The sequence below is a fragment of the Cavia porcellus genome, unplaced genomic scaffold (genome assembly GCF_034190915.1).
Source record: "Cavia porcellus strain 051 isolate PalLab524CR breed Dunkin Hartley unplaced genomic scaffold, mCavPor4.1 scaffold_27, whole genome shotgun sequence".
Taxonomy (NCBI): Eukaryota; Metazoa; Chordata; class Mammalia; order Rodentia; family Caviidae; genus Cavia; species Cavia porcellus.
In genome coordinates, this window is record NW_026947510.1 from 25,654,197 (window position 1) to 25,674,050 (window position 19,854).

The 19,854-nt window shown below is 40.9% G+C and overlaps 1 long non-coding RNA gene and 1 pseudogene across 1 annotated transcript; one reads left to right on the plus strand and one right to left on the minus strand.

The window, feature by feature from the left end:
- The window catches only part of LOC100727734 (aldo-keto reductase family 1 member C23-like protein), a 73,564-nt pseudogene that overhangs the window by 30,545 nt on the left and 23,165 nt on the right, over positions 1–19,854 (minus strand).
- LOC134473524 (uncharacterized) lies at positions 8,364–12,748 on the plus strand. The gene is made up of 2 exons (XR_010043810.1): positions 8,364–8,873; positions 11,956–12,748. It is a non-coding gene; the product is annotated as an uncharacterized LOC134473524 (long non-coding RNA).

The following is a 19,854-nucleotide window of genomic DNA, read 5'->3' on the forward strand; positions in this document are numbered from 1 at the left end:
AGTAACCTTAATGCTGCAACATGTCACCTGAACTAATTTTTCCAAATTGACTACTTGCTATGTAACCTACCTGCCAGGTGATTGGCCTCAACTTGGCCAAACTCCATTCATGCTTCAGGGCCAGGATAATATTAGATACATTTCCATAATTTTTAAAATCAATTTGAGCAGTAAAAACACATTATATCAATGATGTCCAAAAGGATGTGAAGGAACATTTTCTTTAGAACTTCTACTTATCCTTTTCAGTCAAAAGGAAAAATGAGCCATATAATATTGAATAAAAAGACTGACTATGATGCCCGCTCAGCGGCATCCAGGGGAGTGTGAGCCCCAAGCCAAGCATCATTCATCATTGCTAGGCCCCCATGGATTTATTCTTTCACAGTTTCCCAGGGTACTCAGTGAACAGTTTCCTGTTGAAGAGGCTTGAATTAATGTGGGGAATGTTTTTACTTTAAATTTTTTGTGGTGGTAAAATATTCATGCATAAATTTTATCACTGTAAGCATTTTTAACTGCACCACTCAGAGACAGTAAGCATATTCACATTGTTATACCCCTATCATCCATCTTCCAAGCAGTATATTATAAAAAAGTAATTGTTAATAAGTTTGGTAAAGTGTTTGTGTCATTGGAGGCTCAGTGGTTATTTTGTGGCATGAACCTTACACACACTGTCAGACAAAGATGAATCTTCACTTTTTTTACATATATATTTTAATTTCTTCAGCTTTTATGTGACTAAAGTGCTTGGCATTCATTTGTTGTCTTTTAACCAATGCTGTAAGAACCAGGAGATTATACCCCAGTCTGCTCCTACAATTTTTAAAAAAGTTTTCTTAAATAATCTGGAATACATTTGATCTTTTGAAGCATCATATGTTTAAAGGTAAAATAAATGAAGAAGATTGTCATTGGTGTCTTTGCCTGGCCAAAGAATAAGAAATCTCCGTATCAAAACAGGAGGTTTGGGAAGACTGAGAGAGCTCACCTGGTTGCAGACAGGCTTGTACTTGAGCCCAGGCTTGTTCAGAATTGTCTCCAGCTGCCTGCGGTTAAAGTTGGACACTCCGATGGACTTGGCCAGTCCTAAACCTTACACTTCTCCATGGCCTGCAGAAAAAAGGGTTGTAAGGAGTAATCTAGGTGACAGGTTAGAGAAGGATAATAAATGGACATATTCTAGGGTAGGCCTGGAGGGAGAGGTGGGGGACATAAAATCCGTTAAGGTGCAGATGTCAATAAATAAGGCAGAAATTGACTAAGTGAGAAAAAATGACAAGTAGTGGAAAAGAAGAAAACATAAAGAATATAAGCAGCCAAGATGCCAGTAAGGGAGTGAACATGGTCTTTCCAGTCTTCAGTGAACGCCAAGAAATAGTTGATTGAGTCATGAGAAAACAAGCACCAAGCAGACAGGAAGTGAGCCGGCTGGAGCCCACATGGTGGAGCCGCGGGCCAGGCTCACACTCCAGGCGTGTGGCTGTCATTTCCAGCTACCTTCTAGCTCCTGGTGCTGTCCTGCCACACACGCTCTGAGATCTCCCTGGAAGGATCCTAGTGTCATTGCTACCTTAAATGATTTGCTTTGACTTTCTGCTCCAATCATGCTGACCTCACAGAATCAGTTCCCTCAACTCTGTGTTCAAATGTTATTTTTTTCTTTTTTGGGGTTTTGATGGATACGTTTTTTATCTTATTTATTTTAAAAAGCAAAATGGAAAAAAAGGATAGAAATGATATAGAAATTCAAATAAGAAAAAGTAGGGAATTAACAGGCTAATATATTGCATATCGTTACCTCAGAACTAGTTGTTCAGGTTACAAAATCTAGACACAAAAGTGATCAGTTGACCCATGACAGCATAAACATTTCTTTTTTATGAACTAAGTGAGATTAGTGACATAGTTATCTATCTATCATACATATGCAGACATACATTTATATATGCTTAACAACATACATATAACATTTTCTGTTCTTCCTTTTTTCCTTTTTCCTATCCCAGTAGTTCTGTTCTTTTGACCACTTTCTCTCCCTTTCATTATTACAACATCTATTGTATATTTTGGATCTTATTACTCTTTCAGATTTTTATTTCTTATTATTTGTTATACTAGGGAGACTATGATATTTATAAATGTGATTTTATTTCACTTACAAGTATGGTCTTAAGTTGCCTCCATTTACCTATAAAAGCCTCAAGATTATCCATTTTTATTGCTGAGTAATATTCCATTGTATAAAAATAGCACATCTTTTTTATCCATTCTGTAGTTGATGAGTATTTTGGTTGTTTCCCAGATTTAGCTGTTACAAATTGTGCTGCTATAAACATGGGTGTACATATATACTGTGGCATGACATTTCAGTTTTTCTGGGAAAATATCCAGAAGGAGAGTAGCTGGGTTAAGTGGGACTTCTAATCCTAGTTTTTTGAGGAAGCTCCACACTGATTTCCACAGTGGTTGCACCAGCCCACACTCCCACCAGCAGTGGAGAAGGGCCTTTCGCCCAACAGCCTCAGCAACATTTGGTATCAGTTGATTTCTTAATGGCAGACATTCTTTCTGGAGTGAAATGGAATGTCATTGTTTTAATTTGCACTTCTTGAATGACCAGTGATGTTGAACATGTCTTTATGTACTTATTTGCCATTTGTATTTTCTCATGTGAGAAGTGTGTGTTCATTTCAGACATCCATTTTTGGGTCTTTGAATTTGAGGGGTCTGATGTTTTTCAATTTTTCATACTTTCTAGATGTAAGTCCTTTGTCTGAGGGACAGCTGGCTAAAATGCTTTCCCATTCTGAGGGTTTTTTTCTTCATTCGTTTGGTAATTTCTTTGAAGTAAAAAACTTTAATAAGAAGAGCTCTCAGTAGTTGATTCTGGAAAATACTTCAGGTACAGTTTGCATTTTGTTCATGAACTTTGCCTAACCCTATGTCTCCATGATTTCTACCTACAATGTTTTCCAGTAGATTTAGTGTTTCTATTTTATCATATAGATCTTCAATCTATTTTGACTTTAACTTTAGTGCATGGTGATAAACATGCATCTAGTTTGAGTCTTTGGCATGTGGAAATATAATTTTTCCACTACCACTTATTAAAGAGGCTATCTTTCTTCCAGTGAACATGTTTAGCCACTTTGTAAAAGATAATCTGGCTAAGTGTCTTTGTAGTTGTGTTTGTATCTTCTAATCTGTTCCATTGATCCTCAGGTGTGCTTTGTTTTTCCAGTACTGTCCTGATTTTATCACTGTAGCTTTGTAGAATAATTTCAATTTAGAGATTATGATGCCTCCTGTCCTGCCTTTGTTGCATAGGATTGCCTTTGCTTTTCTAGATCTCTTGTTTTCAAATTAATTTTTGGAATGTTTTCTGCTGGGTCCCACAATGAAACAGAAAGGGCCAGTCACCTGAATTCCTCCTGCAGGGCCAGTTGGCTGAGTCCTATATTCTTCCTAGGGTGACTAGTATAAGAATATTAATGTGAGTCAACCCTTAGTTCCTGTTGTTACTATGGCTTCAGGCTGTTCCAGGCCACCAGATCTACCTGGCTATGGTATGCACCTCAGCTGAGACCCTACTGTGTCATTCAGGTTATTGTAGGCCCTTTTTATCACCTCCGGGCTGGGAGAGACCTTATCAGCACTCTTCTCAATCCATCTGGTGTTCTCTACATAAAGAAGGTCTCACCCACACTCTTGCCAGACCTGTCATAGCTGGGGAGGAGTTCACTTTTGCTCCTGTTTACCCAGTGAAGTCCTCTATTTGAGGTAGAAACTCACCACACTGTCATAAGTCTGCTAAGGTCTTCTATGTGGTTGAAAGATTGGTGAGGCTCCCTACAGCCCACCAAGGTTCTGCAGGTAGTGAAAGGGGTTGCTACTTGTCCATGGGCTGATGTGGTCTTTTGGGTAGTGGGATAAGGGTGACTGATGATTCTTCTATGCTTAGGTCCATGGATCATTGTGAGGTAAGTCCGAAGTTCCCATCAACCCCTAGGTTCATGGAGTGAGGGGGGGGGTGAGGCCAACATTCCTGCTGACCCTTAGGTCCATGGAGCTAGGAGGACTGGTGAGGTTGACATTCCTGTTGACCCCTACATCAGTGGAGAGAGGAGGGGGGAGAGGCCAATGATCCACTGACCAGTAATTCCATGGAGCCAGCTCAAAGTATTTTTTAAAGAGGATACACTTTCTGTGTGTTTGTGTGTGTCTATGTGTGTGTGTGCATGTGCTTGTGAGTAATTTGCTTTCCGTGTCCCAAACCCACTTGGTATGCATCCCTTCCTTACTCACCTCTACTTCCCCACCACAATGCTGACAATAGCTCTAAGGATTCACAGATCTCTCTCTCTCTGGTATTTCTTGAGTACTTGGGATATTGTTCAATAGAGTATACAGACTCAAATATTTGTTGAATGATTAAATAAATGAAATGTGAAAATACAGTATTTGTGTACTTATTTCTATGTAGGAGGCAGAACTGGAGTACATCCCCTTCCACTGAACTCTTTGCACATTCTCTCTCCCTCTTTGAGGAGACACATGGTCCCTCTGGAATGCACTCACCTCCCATACGTTACAGAGATCCAGTGAACCAAGAAGCAATTTTCCATGTAAGTCCTTTGGGAAAAGCTCCTCACCAGGCTGGAATACAGGTAGAAAAGAAAGGTTATATAAAAATGAGCCTGGCCTCAGCCTCAAATGAGTTATTTGGGGCAGCCATATCTTGAGACTGATGGAACAATCTTTGCTTGTTCTTAAAAGGTATTAAAAATTAATTAAAGGGCACAGTAAGTCCATTGAAGAAGCATATTTCCCCGAACTGCGTTAAAATGCCAAAGTTTAATCATTATTGTTGTGTCAAGGTTAACATGAGGTATCCAAAACTCTGTCCTAACAGATTCTAGTCATTTCATGTCCAGTGGGCCCCCTGGTCTTGGACGATGTAAAAGAACCCTCAGTGACTTGTCAGCATCTCAAGCATTGAGTTTCATTGAATGTTCTATCCCTTAGTTGAGTTTCAAGATTGCAACATGCCCTGGAAATCAGTCAGCATGGAGCTGAGATCAAGAGCATAGAAACTCAAAAATATAGACAGTACTTCCACACGACTAAAGCACTGATACTAATGAATTCTATCACTCTGAAGCTGGACTAGTGAATTGGTAAGGGAATAATTTCAAAGAGAGAGAGAGAGACAGAAAAAGATAAACAGAGAGAAATAATTGTGTGCATGTCTTATCTTTGCAAACTTTATCATCTCTTTGCAATCAGATACTTTTTATGTTAATTTTTATGTTAATTACTGAAGTAAGAAAAAAGGTGCCAACCTTCAAAGATACTGGGAAATGAATGAGATAAAGATCCACATAACTCAGCTGAAGCTTCTTCAGTAATGCTTCCAGGCATGACTGGACCAGTTCTGGGTACAAAAAAGTGCTCCACACCTGCAGTGGGTGAAGGAGAAATTGTGTAAGATCATTTCTTCAAGTCTTTAGCAAAAAAGTAAAATGGAAAATATTACCAACCAAAACTTTACTTAGAGTAGATGGCAAGTGATGATTTATACTCATTGAAGGTAACTGATTTGATATCATTATGAACTATTTCTACACTGAATCGAGACATACGTAGAAAAAGAAAACATGGTCTTACAACAGCAATTCCCAAACTTTAGATGGTAAAATCATTATTACATTTGTTTCTAAAAAATATACCACTTGGTTTTACTCAAAATGCAATAAATCATTTTTAATACCTGGAGGTTAGACATAGAAACTGTCAGACAAGAACCCAAGTGATTATGATTTAGAAAACTGCCTTGACTACAGGCACTTAGTCTACGGTCAAAGAAACTTAGGCCTACTAACAACATTTTGTAGGCATATTATTTACTTCATTTTAAGAAGTAATAATCTAGAGAAAATTCATCAAAATAATAGTTGTAAGGAAATAAATACATCACAAGAAGGAGACCAGAAAGAGTGGAATGACTTGGAGCAGCACCTATACCACACCTGAGAACAGTCATGTGGGCTCATGTACTCGGTAGCCCAGCAGGAAGCAATGTCCCTTTATAAACCTGCTTTGGATTCACTTACATGCACCTGAATTTGCTCTCTTTAGGCTACTTAACGTCAAATCTAGATTTTTATCTAGCAGTAGTGAGTTCAACTACATCTCAGCTATTTCATTTGTTTTGTCTATCAATAGATATGACGAGTATTAGAAAAAAATAACTCGAGTTTTTTTAAGAGAACATAAATACTTTTAAAAGCATTAATATCATCCTTATACATGTTTGAGGTTATCTTTTCTGCATAGTGAGGAGAAATAAGCATTTTAAAGCACAAAATAGGTTTAGATGTAAAAGACCCAGTGATTGAGAGGAAATAACTGACAAAAATCAACTCAAAGGAGAAAACATTTATTTAGGTTCATGATCTCAGACATTTTAGTCCATGGTCAGGTAGAGCCACGTTTTTAGGTGAGAACCCTCAGGAGGAAGGCGTGGAAAGGAAAAGTCAGGCATTCAGGGCAGCCTGAAGCTCACAGGAAGCGGCCCAGAGCAAACCGCGCTCTCAAAGCCACGCCCACTGCGCCGCTGCAGCGAGTTAGGCTCCGCCTTCTTAACCAGCCGTTAAAGTCGCACAGAGTAAAGAGCTCAAGTTTGACCCCAGCTGTTTTTTTATTTAAAGAGAAACAAACAAAAAACATGAAGAAAAAAGGGTAGAAATAATACAGAATTACAGAAAAATAAACAATAAGAAATCACCAGTTGATAAGTTACTGTCATCTTAGAAATAGTTGTTCAGGTTACAAAATTAAAGTATGTAAAGTGACATTCAAATAGTGGCACCGCCAACAGTTCTGTTCAATGATCCAACAAAAACTTAGTAATATGGCTATCAGTCCTACACACTTGTTTTTTGTCTTAAAGAGGGTAAGATTAAACATATCAAAACAGAACAAAACAGTTCAAAAAGAAACAATTTAAAGAAATACAGATTTCAAAGCCAGTCCACTGGAGATCTTCACTGTCTATCTTATTGTCTCTAGTTTTCTTCCAAATACTTGTCCCCATCTTCACACACATTAAATACATACTGCATATTATAGAACTAATCAAATCATTACAGGATGATGAAGGCTTTTTAGGTCTTCAAGATCTGACATTGGGGAAGACAATAATAACTACCATAGTGTCTCTCATTCTCTTCGTGGTAGCTGTCCTTATCTTTACGTATGCTGAAATTGAACTTAAGAGGCTAGACTAATATCACTCTGAAGAGTGAATAATAGTATTTATCTGATTCCAAGGCCTATACTTGCTGACAAAATCATGTTGCCTCACACTGAGGTGAGGATTTAAAAATGGAATCAAAATAACTTCAAATGTTGTGGATACACAGTTGGAAAAGCCAAATTCACTCCATTGCTTAAAAAAATATATATATATATAGTAGTAAAAATAGCTAGTATTTTTAAGCATTTAGAATGTACCAAACTGTTTCTTAGAATTTCATATGCCTTTTTTAGGTAATACTCATGAAAAGCCTGTAAGATAACTAAATTATCTTTATTTTACAGCTTGAGAAACAGAGGCACAAAGTTTTATGGACTGTTAGAGGTCAGACATTTAAAAAGTGTTTCACATACAAAAGTCTTGAGGTAGGGGATCAGCCTGGGGCAAAACTGGTCAGACAAGTGTGGGAATCTGTGGAGGCCTCGAAAACCAGGCTGCATTAGCAGAAGGCAGGATGCAAGATAACACTGCCATTCCTAAGCACAGCATGTGGACCCAGTCAGAAAGGGTTGTTTTTTATCCTTAACTTACAGATAGCAAGAAACCAAGCACTTGTGTGACAGGACAGTGTAAACCGGGGAGCAGGCCAGGTGATTTTTTGACAGGAGAACTGCATCAAATGCTTTACTTGTGTGAGGGAAAGGACCATCTGGGAGTGCCAGATACAAAGGACCCCTTTCTCTTTCTTTCTGGCCAGGGTGTCTGTTCACTGGCCCGCTCTCACTCTGCAGACCTGCTTCCTTTCCACGTTCAATGAGTGTGTATCCCTATACCTTTTCAGTGTGTCTTGTCCAATTCTTTGGTCAGGACACCAAGTACCTAAAAGAATTTCCTGGGAACATCATTCCAGTAACAGTCTGACAGAACCCTCATTCCTAGCCACTTCCCATGTTGCATGATCAAAAGAAATTAAAATCCAACAATACAAAGAGAAATTTTCCAAAAATCTATTATTTTAATAATAATTTAATATCTTAATAATCTAATATTTTAATAATAAGCACCCTACAGATACAGATACAGTACATATAACTGAAAGAGTTGCCGGCCCAGATAAAACACTGTAACCAGAAAAGGCTGCACCTAAACTCCTCCCCCACCCTGCCCCCTATGGACTTGATTGTAATTCTGTATCCCCATCCTTAAGGACCTGTGCGCCAATGAGATATCTGTGCATCTCTAATGAAGTTAGGGTGCTGCCCTAAGCTTAGGTTATTTAGATCTCCCACGCCACGTGTCCTAGAGAGTTCGCCGGGGAGTTTTGCCAGAGGGAGTTCGCCAGAAAGAGAGAGCTCGCCAGACTCCAGCGCGCCAGTCTCCACTCCCCGTGTTCCCAGAGACACCACAGCCCGGCCCCGGGCTCCGTGCAGAGATGCCCGGGGCCGGCACCGCCGGCGGCGGGGGCCCCCTCCCCGCATTCCCGGAATAAAGCCACCGCTGACCACTACTGTTACGGCCGTCCACTCCGCTCCATTCCTCCCGCAGACTTCTCTCTCCGCCTCCCCCTTCTCACAGACCTAACAGATGGTGCCCTGTGACTCGGCGGCAGGTGAGAGACTATACTTTTCTCGGTTTTGTTTTATAGTCCCCCTGCTGTTAAAATTTCTTTACTTCTGCAGTCAAAAATCCACTACCACTCGGGTAATTAACTCCCCTGCTAACTTTTAAAACAGGCTGTTTCTTTCCCAGCGTGCGCTCTTTTGTTCCTGTGTCCCCGACCCGCGCGCCCTTCTTCCGGCTCCCGCTCACAGCCTCGGCGCTGCCGGTCCCGCGGTCATAACGGCCTTCCGCGTGGCCCGTGAGGCCTGGTCACCCCAGGGTGGGGGGCCCTTTACAGGACTTTTAAAGCGCCTTTCTTTCCCGGCGCGGATCCCTCCCCGCCGCGCGCTTGCCTCCGCGCGCCGCCTCGGCGCCGCTGGTCCTGCGGTCATGAGCCGGTCTCCCGCGTGGCCCGCGGGGCCTGGTCACCCCAGGGGGGGCCCGCGCCTGGCTCCTCTGCGCCAGGCGCCTCTCCCCCCCCCCCTCCCACCATGTTTTAGTTCTGTTTATTTCGCCGGCGCAGCGGCTCGAGCCCCGGCCCCTCCATTCATTGGCTCCGCCCGCGCCTGGCTCCTCTCCCTTTTGTTTCCCACTTTACGCCGTTCTCCCGAAGTTAAATAAGACCAGACAAACCTAAAATTCACATCAAACTGCTTTTAATTTTAAAAACAGCCTTTTTTTCTTTCTTTCCCTCTCACATTGCGTTCCAATTCTGTGGGCCTCTCTGGCTTTGGTCTCCAGCCCAGCCCATTCATTTCCTGTTTCACCACCCACACGGCGGCAGTGTCCCTGCGCCATACGCCGCCCGCCGTAGCCGCCCAAAAGCCGTGGCTTTCACAGCGCGCCCAGCTCTGGCGCGGCTGTGAGCCTTTCAAAACAAAGCCCACCTAACTTCACGCTGTGCCTCTCCCGCGGCCACACCCTGCCCCACACACCGGGCTCCTTACAGCAAGCAAGCCATGCCTCTGACTGCCTCTGCCGCTGCGCCGCCCCTTCGGGGCGCGGCCACCATCTCTGCTGCCCGCCTCGGCCGTCGCCCCGCCCCTCCGGGGCACAGCCACCGCCTTGGCCGCCGCACCGCCCCTCCGGGACGCGGCCACCCCCTCTGTCGCCCCGCCCCACGCACGCGGGGCTCCGCGCAGCCAGCAAGCCGTGCCTCTGACTGCCTCTGCCGCCGCGCCGCCCCTCCGGGACGCGGCCACCCCCTCTGTTGCCCCGCCCCACGCGCGCGGGGCTCCGCACAGCCAGCAAGCCATGCCTCTGACTGCCTCTGCCGCCGCCCCGCCCCTCCGGGACGCGGCCACTCCCTCTGTCGCCCGCCTCAGCCGTCGCCCCGTCCCTCCGGGGGACCGAACGCGAGCTGCAGCTCCCATTGACGCCAGGCGTTAACTGGGATCACCACTCGGGGCCTCCAAGCCCCACCCCCTTACGCGATCGCAGCGGAACGACGTCATTTCCCTGCGCCGCTTAGCGCGTCACAGTAAGCCTCCGTTCTTTGCTTACGGTGTCCCGCGTTCGCCCCGCCCACTCTGCGGTTCCTTGCCTGCCCCTCTGCGGCACCACACACACAGGCTGCCACTGGTGCCGCATGACAATTAGCGCGTCACAGTAAGCCTCCGTTGTCTGCTTACAGTGTCCCGCGCTCGCCCCGCCCACTCTACGGTTCCTTGCCTACCTCTCCGTGGCACCGCACACACAGCAGCTCAACGGCTCTGCTCAGGCATGCTTTTTTTTTACAATTTGGCTCCGCTCAAGAGATGCTTTTTTATTACAATTCTCAAACCGTTTAATCAAAGTTACTGGCCACCTGATAATTTTATCAGCCTTGTTTATCAATCAAAGCCTTCACCACCTCCTGTTTAACAACTAAGGTTATAAATTCCTTTTTGCTGGAAACCACTAGCTCTATTTCAAGACAAGGGTTTTCTTCAAAGTTTTATTTTATTTTACCAACCTTATTTATCAAAGCCTTCACCAATCTCCTGTTTAACAACTAAGCTTATAAATTCCTTTTTGCTGGAAACCACTAGCTCTATTTCAAGACAAGGGTTTTCTTCAAAGTTTTATTTTATTTGTCTTGATTCATAGTACTGCAAGTAACAACTTTAAAAGTAACTGTGTTCAAAATCTGACAGTATTATATCAGTTTTAATTTATTCATAAGATTGCTAAACCTATACTTACTTAATTCTACTATAGTCCAAATCCCAAACAAAAAGGCAAAACTTGACCTTCAAACCTTAGAGAGATCTTAATATGGTTTTTTATATTTTTAACACTTGTGACACTTGGAGTTCTGAGACAGGTAAACCTACACAAGGTGGAGCTGCCTGCCCCCTCCATGGACCACGCTCAAATGCAGCAGAAGATACTGGACAAAAATGTCCCATCCTGGCATTCTTTGAGACCTTACTCCAGGGCTACTGGACTGTCCTAGCCACCAGAGAGTGGGTAAGCCATCCTAAGTTCTAGCCCTCATAGGAAATGTCGACACTGCCAGATTCGTCACCGACAAAAAATCGCTGCTGGAGGCTGAGGGGGTTCAAGATAACAACAGCCCCCTTTAAGGTGTCCGTCTCAGATTCCAAGTCACACTACAGTCTCAGGTAAGATATTCTCTATATTTGTGGACATAGAGGCCATATATACAGGATTCTTCCTGAGTATTCAGGTTGCTATATTAAATCAATCTCTATGACATGGTATTGATGGTCAACCTATGCCATTTACAAACAGGCCCATTTTTATACAGGTCCCAGTCCTAAATCATAAAATGCTTTTATTCCCTTTTAAACTGCCATTCTGGTCTCACATTACTCAGGCCCTAGATCTAACCATCCTTTTGATGCTCATCTCTGCCTTATGACTCACAGGTTGTCATGTTTTGTTGTCCAGTTTGATTCTTAATTTCTTACATTCTATTAATAATCATTTCTATAGCGGGAGTCCTTAACACGGTTGCCTACAGACTCCAACATCATATATACCAGAGACAAGCCTTACCTACCTACCTTTTAACTTTTATGCTTTCATAGGGGGGAGTAAACACCTCTCATAACTTCACTCCTCCTAATCCCACGTTTATTTTTCAGAATTCTGCCTTGCCACCTCAACGTCACCCTGATAAAATACCATCTCAAAACCAAAGTCACCTTCCTATCTACCTCACCTGGGTCCTTAAATATAATAGTGCCATGTCTCCTAATAACATTATGTCTCTTTGTTTTTCCAGTCTGACATACATACATTCACCAGTGAAGTTGTCCTGGCTAAAACACCTGGCATCAGTGTCTACCTGGGCATCAACCTTCATCCTGTCAAACTCCCCTAGACCCCAATACAGCGCCCTCAGCCAGCAGGAAGTAGTTACAGAGAGAGATCTTCGCCCCTTTTCCTAATAACCAGAAGACGGGATATGAAAGAGTTGCCGGCCCAGATAAAACACTGTAACCAGAAAAGGCTGCACCTAAACTCCTCCCCCACCCTGCCCCCTATGGACTTGATTGTAATTCTGTATCCCCATCCTTAAGGACCTGTGCGCCAATGAGATATCTGTGCATCTCTAATGAAGTTAGGGTGCTGCCCTAAGCTTAGGCTATTTAGATCTCCCACGCCACGTGTCTGAGAGAGTTCGCCGGGGAGTTTTGCCAGAGGGAGTTCGCCAGAAAGAGAGAGCTCGCCAGACTCCAGCGTGCCAGGGCCCGCGCCGGCCGGCGACGGGGGCCCCCTCCCCGCATTCCCAGAATAAAGCCACCGCTGACCACTACTTTTACGGCCGTCCACTCCGCTCCATTCCTCCCGCGGACTTCTCCTCCTCTCCCTTCTCCCAGACCTAACATAACTATAACAGCACCTTTGAAATATAGAAAATATCACTTCTCTTTACACTGCCACTGCCAATCTTCTTCTGGAGGGACCATCCAATTTCTTCTTCATTTAGATAGAAATAAGCTGAATCAATAAGCCTGTAACCTATATCAATTGCTTCCTGGACAGCTTCTCCTACCTTATTTGCAGCGCCCTAAAAGAACATAAAAGATATTTATTTGACTCACAAAGAGACATTTCATATATAGAACTATGGAATACAATCTTTTTTTCCCAAAAAACTAAGATTGAATGAGGCAAAGTTAAATGTTGAGCTACATCAATTGGTAAATGTATAACAAGTAACTTCCAAAAGAAGTCCTGATTTATAATATTTGCCAGTTCCTAGTATAAATATTCCTGTCATATCTAATTTCAAGTTTCCAAAATTGTGAGAAGATGCTCACAATTGATGGCTTGAGTCTATAGGACCCAGACTTAGCAACCACTGAATTTAACTGTCTCTGGATTTACACTATATATAGAGATATAAGTATGATCTATAAATTAATACTCCTAAGTTAATTTACACTAGAAGAAATCATTGGCTCAAGCACTTGCCTGGTAAGAGCAAGGTTGTAAGCTTAATCCTTGGCACAAAAAAAAAAAAAAATAAATAAATAAAGCGATTGTTAAACTGAGTTTAACTCAAAAATTTGATGCTAATAATATCTATCAATGCAAAAAAAAATACAACTTTAGATGGAATAAATTTAATAATTTACCTGTCTAAATCATTTCCAAGAACATTTCAGGGACAGCAACAATGTAAAAGAATTTTTTTTCCACTAAAACATATGTCATAGCTGATTCCTTTATGTGTTAACACTAAGTTGATCATTAGATGACATTTTCTCCTTCAAAACACTGATATTTCATTTGCTGCCTACCGTTCTGCTGGGTCACCAGGATGGACTCCTGACACCATGCATTTCTTTCTCTCTCAATAACTAAGTGTCCCTCGCATGTATCTTTTTAAATCCCTACCTTGCTATGTGCTAAGTCCCAAGATTAACCACCTTCAGGTTATAGAGCCAAGTCAGGACGAAAGCAGCACTGCACACCTGTCTCTGCTGAGAATTCTCAGGGTATGCTGCATGCACCTCTCTTGTAGAGTATAAATCCTATGACTTCCTTTTAGATTCAGAAATATGTGTAGAATTCAGTCATCAAAACAAAGAGAAGTTCATGCCACCACTTCATGTTCCACAGTCTCAACAACTTGGCCTCTGAGAAGCTGTTTCCTCTCAGACTGTTTCCTCTTATCCTGTCTGTCCCTAGACCTTTTGCTATAGAAATGTGTCTGGATGCTATATAATTATTGGTAAACTGAAGAGGAGTCAGGCATTATTTCACAAAGAAATTTAATGCAAATTTTCTAACACATGGCAATTGTGACAACTAGGTATAATTTATTGTTATATAAAATGGCTACAACTGGACAATAGGGAGAGCCACAAAAACAGGCTTGACTACCTCTCAATCATTGGACGGATGACACATTTGATCTCCCTGGATATAGTGGTGCTCCAACTGTCCCCCTCTGAATCAGAAACACTTAGCACCTCAATAGAAATGTCAGTTTTTAAGACTTGCTTTTAGGGAAAAGGCCCCCAAATTTATATTCTTAATAAGATCATCAAAATCTGTATGAAAAATTGAAAAGCACTGACAACACAGGAAGTGTTATAACTTGGGCCCCGGTATAAAATCCAAGGAGGCAAGAGACCAAAATTTAGGTGGCAAAGGCTTTATTTCCAGGCCTGGCGACCAGTCTCCGGGAGCCAGTTTGGAGACTGTCTCCCAGAGGCTGAAGGGAGGACTTTAAAAAGGGGCTGGAGGAAAAGGCGGGGGAGAAACAAAGAAACCTGCAGAGCCATCAAACTTGTTGACCTGAGTCTGGAAACTGTATTGCTGTCCACTTAGCTCTGACAATCTAGGGAGTTCCTGGTGTTTTTTAAAATTACTCCCATCCTGCAGACTGACATTATCTCAGAGTGGCACGTCTGCAGCAATATTTGGAGAAGAAAGTGGAGAGTTAATTATCTCAGGACAGCTTGTCTTCGCTAGTGAGTGCGAAGGGGTCACGAGTTATGAGACGCTGGAACTTAAGTTTTACAAAGATCTGATATCTAACTCATTTGATACATACAGAACAGAAGGAAAGCACCGATTGGGGTTTGGGCCATAGTATTACCCGGTAATTTCTTTAAGCTAAGCAGTTCTTAAAATTGGGGCAGGCTCATTTTACAACAGATCATTACCGGGTCGGGGGGAGGTCACCAGAAACCCAAATTCTTTATGGCCTAGATAGATAGGTGAGGGGAGAGGGAGGCAATAAGGCGCCATACAGAACAGAAAACGGCGGTAATGTGTCAAGGTCAGGGTAAAGGGTTAAACTCACACGCAAATCTCTCTGCACACAAGCAGGTTACCCCAAACAAATGTAAATTAATTGCCATTTTAGTTTTCCTTAGCTCTTTAGCGGAGAATAGAGGCGCCTAGCAGTGATTAACAACCCTTGTTAGCTTGTTTTAGCACAGCTTCTGTAGTTTGTAGAGGGCAACAATGGTTAACATATCAATTAGGTGAGATTCTTGCAATTCTTTACAGGGGAGAGTGTTGCTCAACATATCAATTAGGTCACTTAACATATCAGTTAGGGAAAAAGGATAAAACAAACACATTTAGTAAGCCCCTTTACAGGTTTGCTATAATACACATATAACAAAGCTATTTTCTTAGAGTACGACAGGAAGTAATAATGTACAGCTCTCTAACATGGAGACAAGTGTCTTACAAAGGAAGACAGTTAAACCCACCTACATTTAACAAACTACAGAGACTGGTTCTCCGCAGGAACCAGCCTGCTAATCTTCAAGCTCCAGTACCATTATGGTTACCTTTAGAGGACTGGATGTGCCCAGTCCCAGCACAGGCATGAGGTGCCCATCATTCAGTTTTATAGAAGGGGGCTTGGTATTATTCATCTTTACTCCTCTGGCTAAATACACACTGAAACCTGTACAAGGGAGACAATATCACAGTTGCTGTTTTTCATACTGGCCTTAAGAATATATTGAGTATCATGAAGTAACTCCTTGAAAGCACACAAGTCAATGGTTTTTAGCATAGTCAGAGTCGTCACTACTATATAATGTTAGGAGATTTTCATCATTCCCAAAGAAACCTCATATTCATTAGCAATAACTATCAATTCCTCCATGCCTCCCCAGGAACAACTAATCTGCTTTCTTTATAATTTACCTATTCTGGACATTTGATATAAATTAATTCATATAACATGTGGTCTTTTGTGGTTTCTTTTTTTATGTAACATAATATTTTCAAGGTCAACCATGCTGTAGCATCCATCAGTATGTCATTAGTTTTTATGTGTAAATGACATTCTATTGCATGTATGTGGCATATTTTGTTTCTTCACTAATAGTATCGGGGTTTTCTCCTGTGTAGATATTAAAACTGTTATGAAAATTCACATTCAAGTCATTATGTGGATATATATTTATGTTTCTTGACTATCCACCTACTTGTGGAATTGATAGGTCAGATGGCAAACACATGTTTAATTTTGAGGAACTGGAAAGTATTTTCCAAATTAGCTGCATGATTTACATTTCCAACAGAAATTTATGAGTTTCTCCATCCTTTCCTATACTAGTCATTTCATTTCTTATTGTCAATAACACTTGTTACTATAATTTTGCTTGCATTTCCCTAATGATTAATGATATTGAACATCCTTTCATGTACTTATTTACCCACTTATATGCCCTTTTTTTGGAAAAATGTCTAGTCATAGACATTTGTGTATTTTTTGGGTTGTCTTTTTATTATTTACTTTTATCTATTATTCACACATTCTAGGTATAAGTTCCTTAATATATATAAGACATGCAAATATTTTCTCCCATTCTGTGAACGGTCTTTTCATATCCTTTCTGGTATTCTTTGAAACATACAAGTTTGTAATTTTGATGATATCTAATTTATCTAGCTTTCATGTTGCCACTTCTGTTTTTGATGTCATTGTAAACATAAAGGTATATGCCTATACTTTCTTCTATACATTTCAGTTTCATATTTTATATTGAGTCTACGATCATTTCAAGTTAATACTTTATGCATAGTAAGAGATACAAGTTAACATCTTTTTTAACACATGGTGACTAGTTGTATCAGAGCTACTGGGAAAAAGACTGACTTTTCCAAACTGAATGATGGTGACTCCCTTACAAAGTGTTGGGAGCAGCTGAACAGGAGCTTGTTCACACATGTTGAGTGGAGTGCCTGAAGGGAACAGGTGTTCCAGTTCCAAGAGCATGGATATGAGAGGCAAGCTAACTGTTAGGCAGAAGAGTAATGCTTATTTCGAATTTGTTATTTGTTATCAAGATTGTTGTGGAAATGTTGGGTTTCTCTTTTTTTATTAAAAAAGTAAAAGAAAGAAGGAGATTAAGATAAAAGAGGACATAACAACATAATAACACACTTCAGAACAGAACAATTTAAGCAACATAGTGTTTCACCACAAGTTAACCCGACATAACAGTAGCTACCATAGTGTCTCTTTCCTTGAAATATTTGACTATAACTTCGTATATCAAACACAACATGACAGTGTAAAACCATTCAAGAGAATGAAAGTATTACAGGGTATTTAGAACCAACTAACAGAAAATGAACAATGGTTTCTATATTATCTCCTTGTCTATAAAAATTTGTTTATACTATTACATATAATAAAATCCAATAAGATACAACATGATAAACCAATGGAGACAGAAGAATAAAAGCTTCATGGGACTTCAAAGTAAGATGATATTATATCAGCACTAGCTATTATATTGTCTTGTTTTCTTCAAAACAACTGTTCATACACAAACAATAAAATCAAACAACCCAGAATAGAACCATTCCAAATAATGAAAACATTATAAGGCTTCAAAGCAATATAATGGGCAATCATGTTTACTACATACTTTTATGTATTCTTACCATTTCTTACATTCGGGAAACTATTCGGTATTTATATATGTGAGTTTGATTTATTTCGCTTATTCATGTTGCCCTACAAATTTTCAAGTCACTTGTCACTTTCTGCAAAACAAAACAAAAACTAGCTGGAATTTTCATATGAATTGCACTGAAACAATAGAGCAAGTTGACAAATATAACCATTTAATATCCTCCATTTCACTAATATGGGCTATCCTTCTACTAATTTAGGTCCTCTTTCACATTTTCAAGTGTGTTTTCATGTCATGGGTATATAATTCTGACACTTATTTTGTTGAATTTATTCAAAAATTTTTTAATAATTATTTTAATATAATTTTATAATGTATAGCTGTGTAATTGTTTCTTGTGCCCTGAAATTTTGCTGAGATTATTAGCTCTTTGAATCTATTTTATCTATTGTAGAGAACATATGGTTAGATCACTCTTTAAAATCTACTTTTGGGCTGGGGATTTGGCTCAGCAGCATAACCATTGCCTGGCAAGCGACAGTTTGTGAGTTCAATCCCCAGTACCAAAAAGATAAATAAATAAAATATACTTTTGGCATCTCTATCTTTCCAGTATTGTGGTGGTTCACTGACTGTCAGCTTCAGTGGGGAAATGTCCAGCTGAATTGAATCAGTATGATTCCAGGGTGGAAGACATACTTTCAAAGAGGCTTGCTTTCTGAACAGAATAAGAGAATGAGAGTGAAGGATTTCAGCTGATTTTTCTTGGAAGAGCTTCTTTTGCAGCTGATTTTCCTCAGAGGAGCTTCAGCTGTTCTCTTTGGAGGAGCTAAGGTCTTTGGCTTCACCTTTGCCTTGGGCAGTGCCTCCCAGCTTTCCCTGGTGCTTCTGGTCTTTCTGCCCGCCAAGGCAGGTTCTTTTTAGCTTCTAGTGCTGACCCTTCAATTTCCTGATTTAGACCCCTTTAGTCTTCTGTCCTTCAGCCTCCTGATGGAGGCTCTTTGGGTCTTTGCTGTGAGCTGGAGGCCATCTGCTGGGTCCTTTGCATCCCTAGAGCCCAGACAGATCTTTTGTGCATTTGACTATGCCTGCAACCACTGGAGGCCAATCTTGTAAATTTCTGTGTCCCACATTACATGTGATTCAGAGCACGTGTCATCCTGTGCCCCAGCTCTGCAGGTTCTCCTATGCACTAATACAAGTCTGCAGTGAAATTACACTTACCACAATTACTGAGGATGCAGGCTATATGAGAGATGATTAAAAATATAGTGGATGTTTAGATTTTAAAATTTAATTACAGTAAAAAGATGATTCATCATGAATCCTCCTCAAAATACCTCCCTCATTTTGAACATACTTATCCCGTCATTCTTGTCACTTTCTATAGCAGTTCTAGAAGTTCCTTTTTCTGAGTGTTTTTATTTGCATAGTTGTGGCTACTGGAATGTCTTGAATCAATTCTACCTTTCATGGTTATCTGGACATGGGAGGAGCCAGAGTCATACGCTGCCAGAGCTCCTGAATAACGTGGATGGGAACACACCATAATGTTGTCACAAGCCTAACTGTCCAATGGATGGTTTTGGCAGCAGTCTTCACTTTGTTTTTTACATCTTGTAAAGACTCAAAAGAGGACTTCACAAAATGGAAAGAATGATGTGACAAGTGTGTTTAAAGGAAAGAGAAGTATCTGAGGGATATTAATGACTTTTTTTTACTGTGACAAATTTTTTATTTAAATATACATCTTACATTTTGATTATGACCCCCCTTTTTCCTTCCTCCACCTCCATTTCTGCTTCTTTTTTATTAAGAAGGTATAGATATGTAAGAGATTCTACAGCTGATCTAGGAAAATGATGACTGTAATGTGACAGTAAAATATGGAAATTTGGAATATGGATATGGAAATTTCTGGATCAGCAATCTCCAAAGAACTATAGCAGTTGATGGTTTTATATCAATCACCAGCAGATATGGCATGAGGTTTTATTAAGTATATAAATCAGGCAGACTCTAAAATGTGAAAATCTGTTAAAATTTTGATTACATAAAATGGTACATGTGGAGACTTTAAATCCTGTCTTTACAGGATTTTGTTGCTTGTTTGCTAGTATGAAATCTGTATTT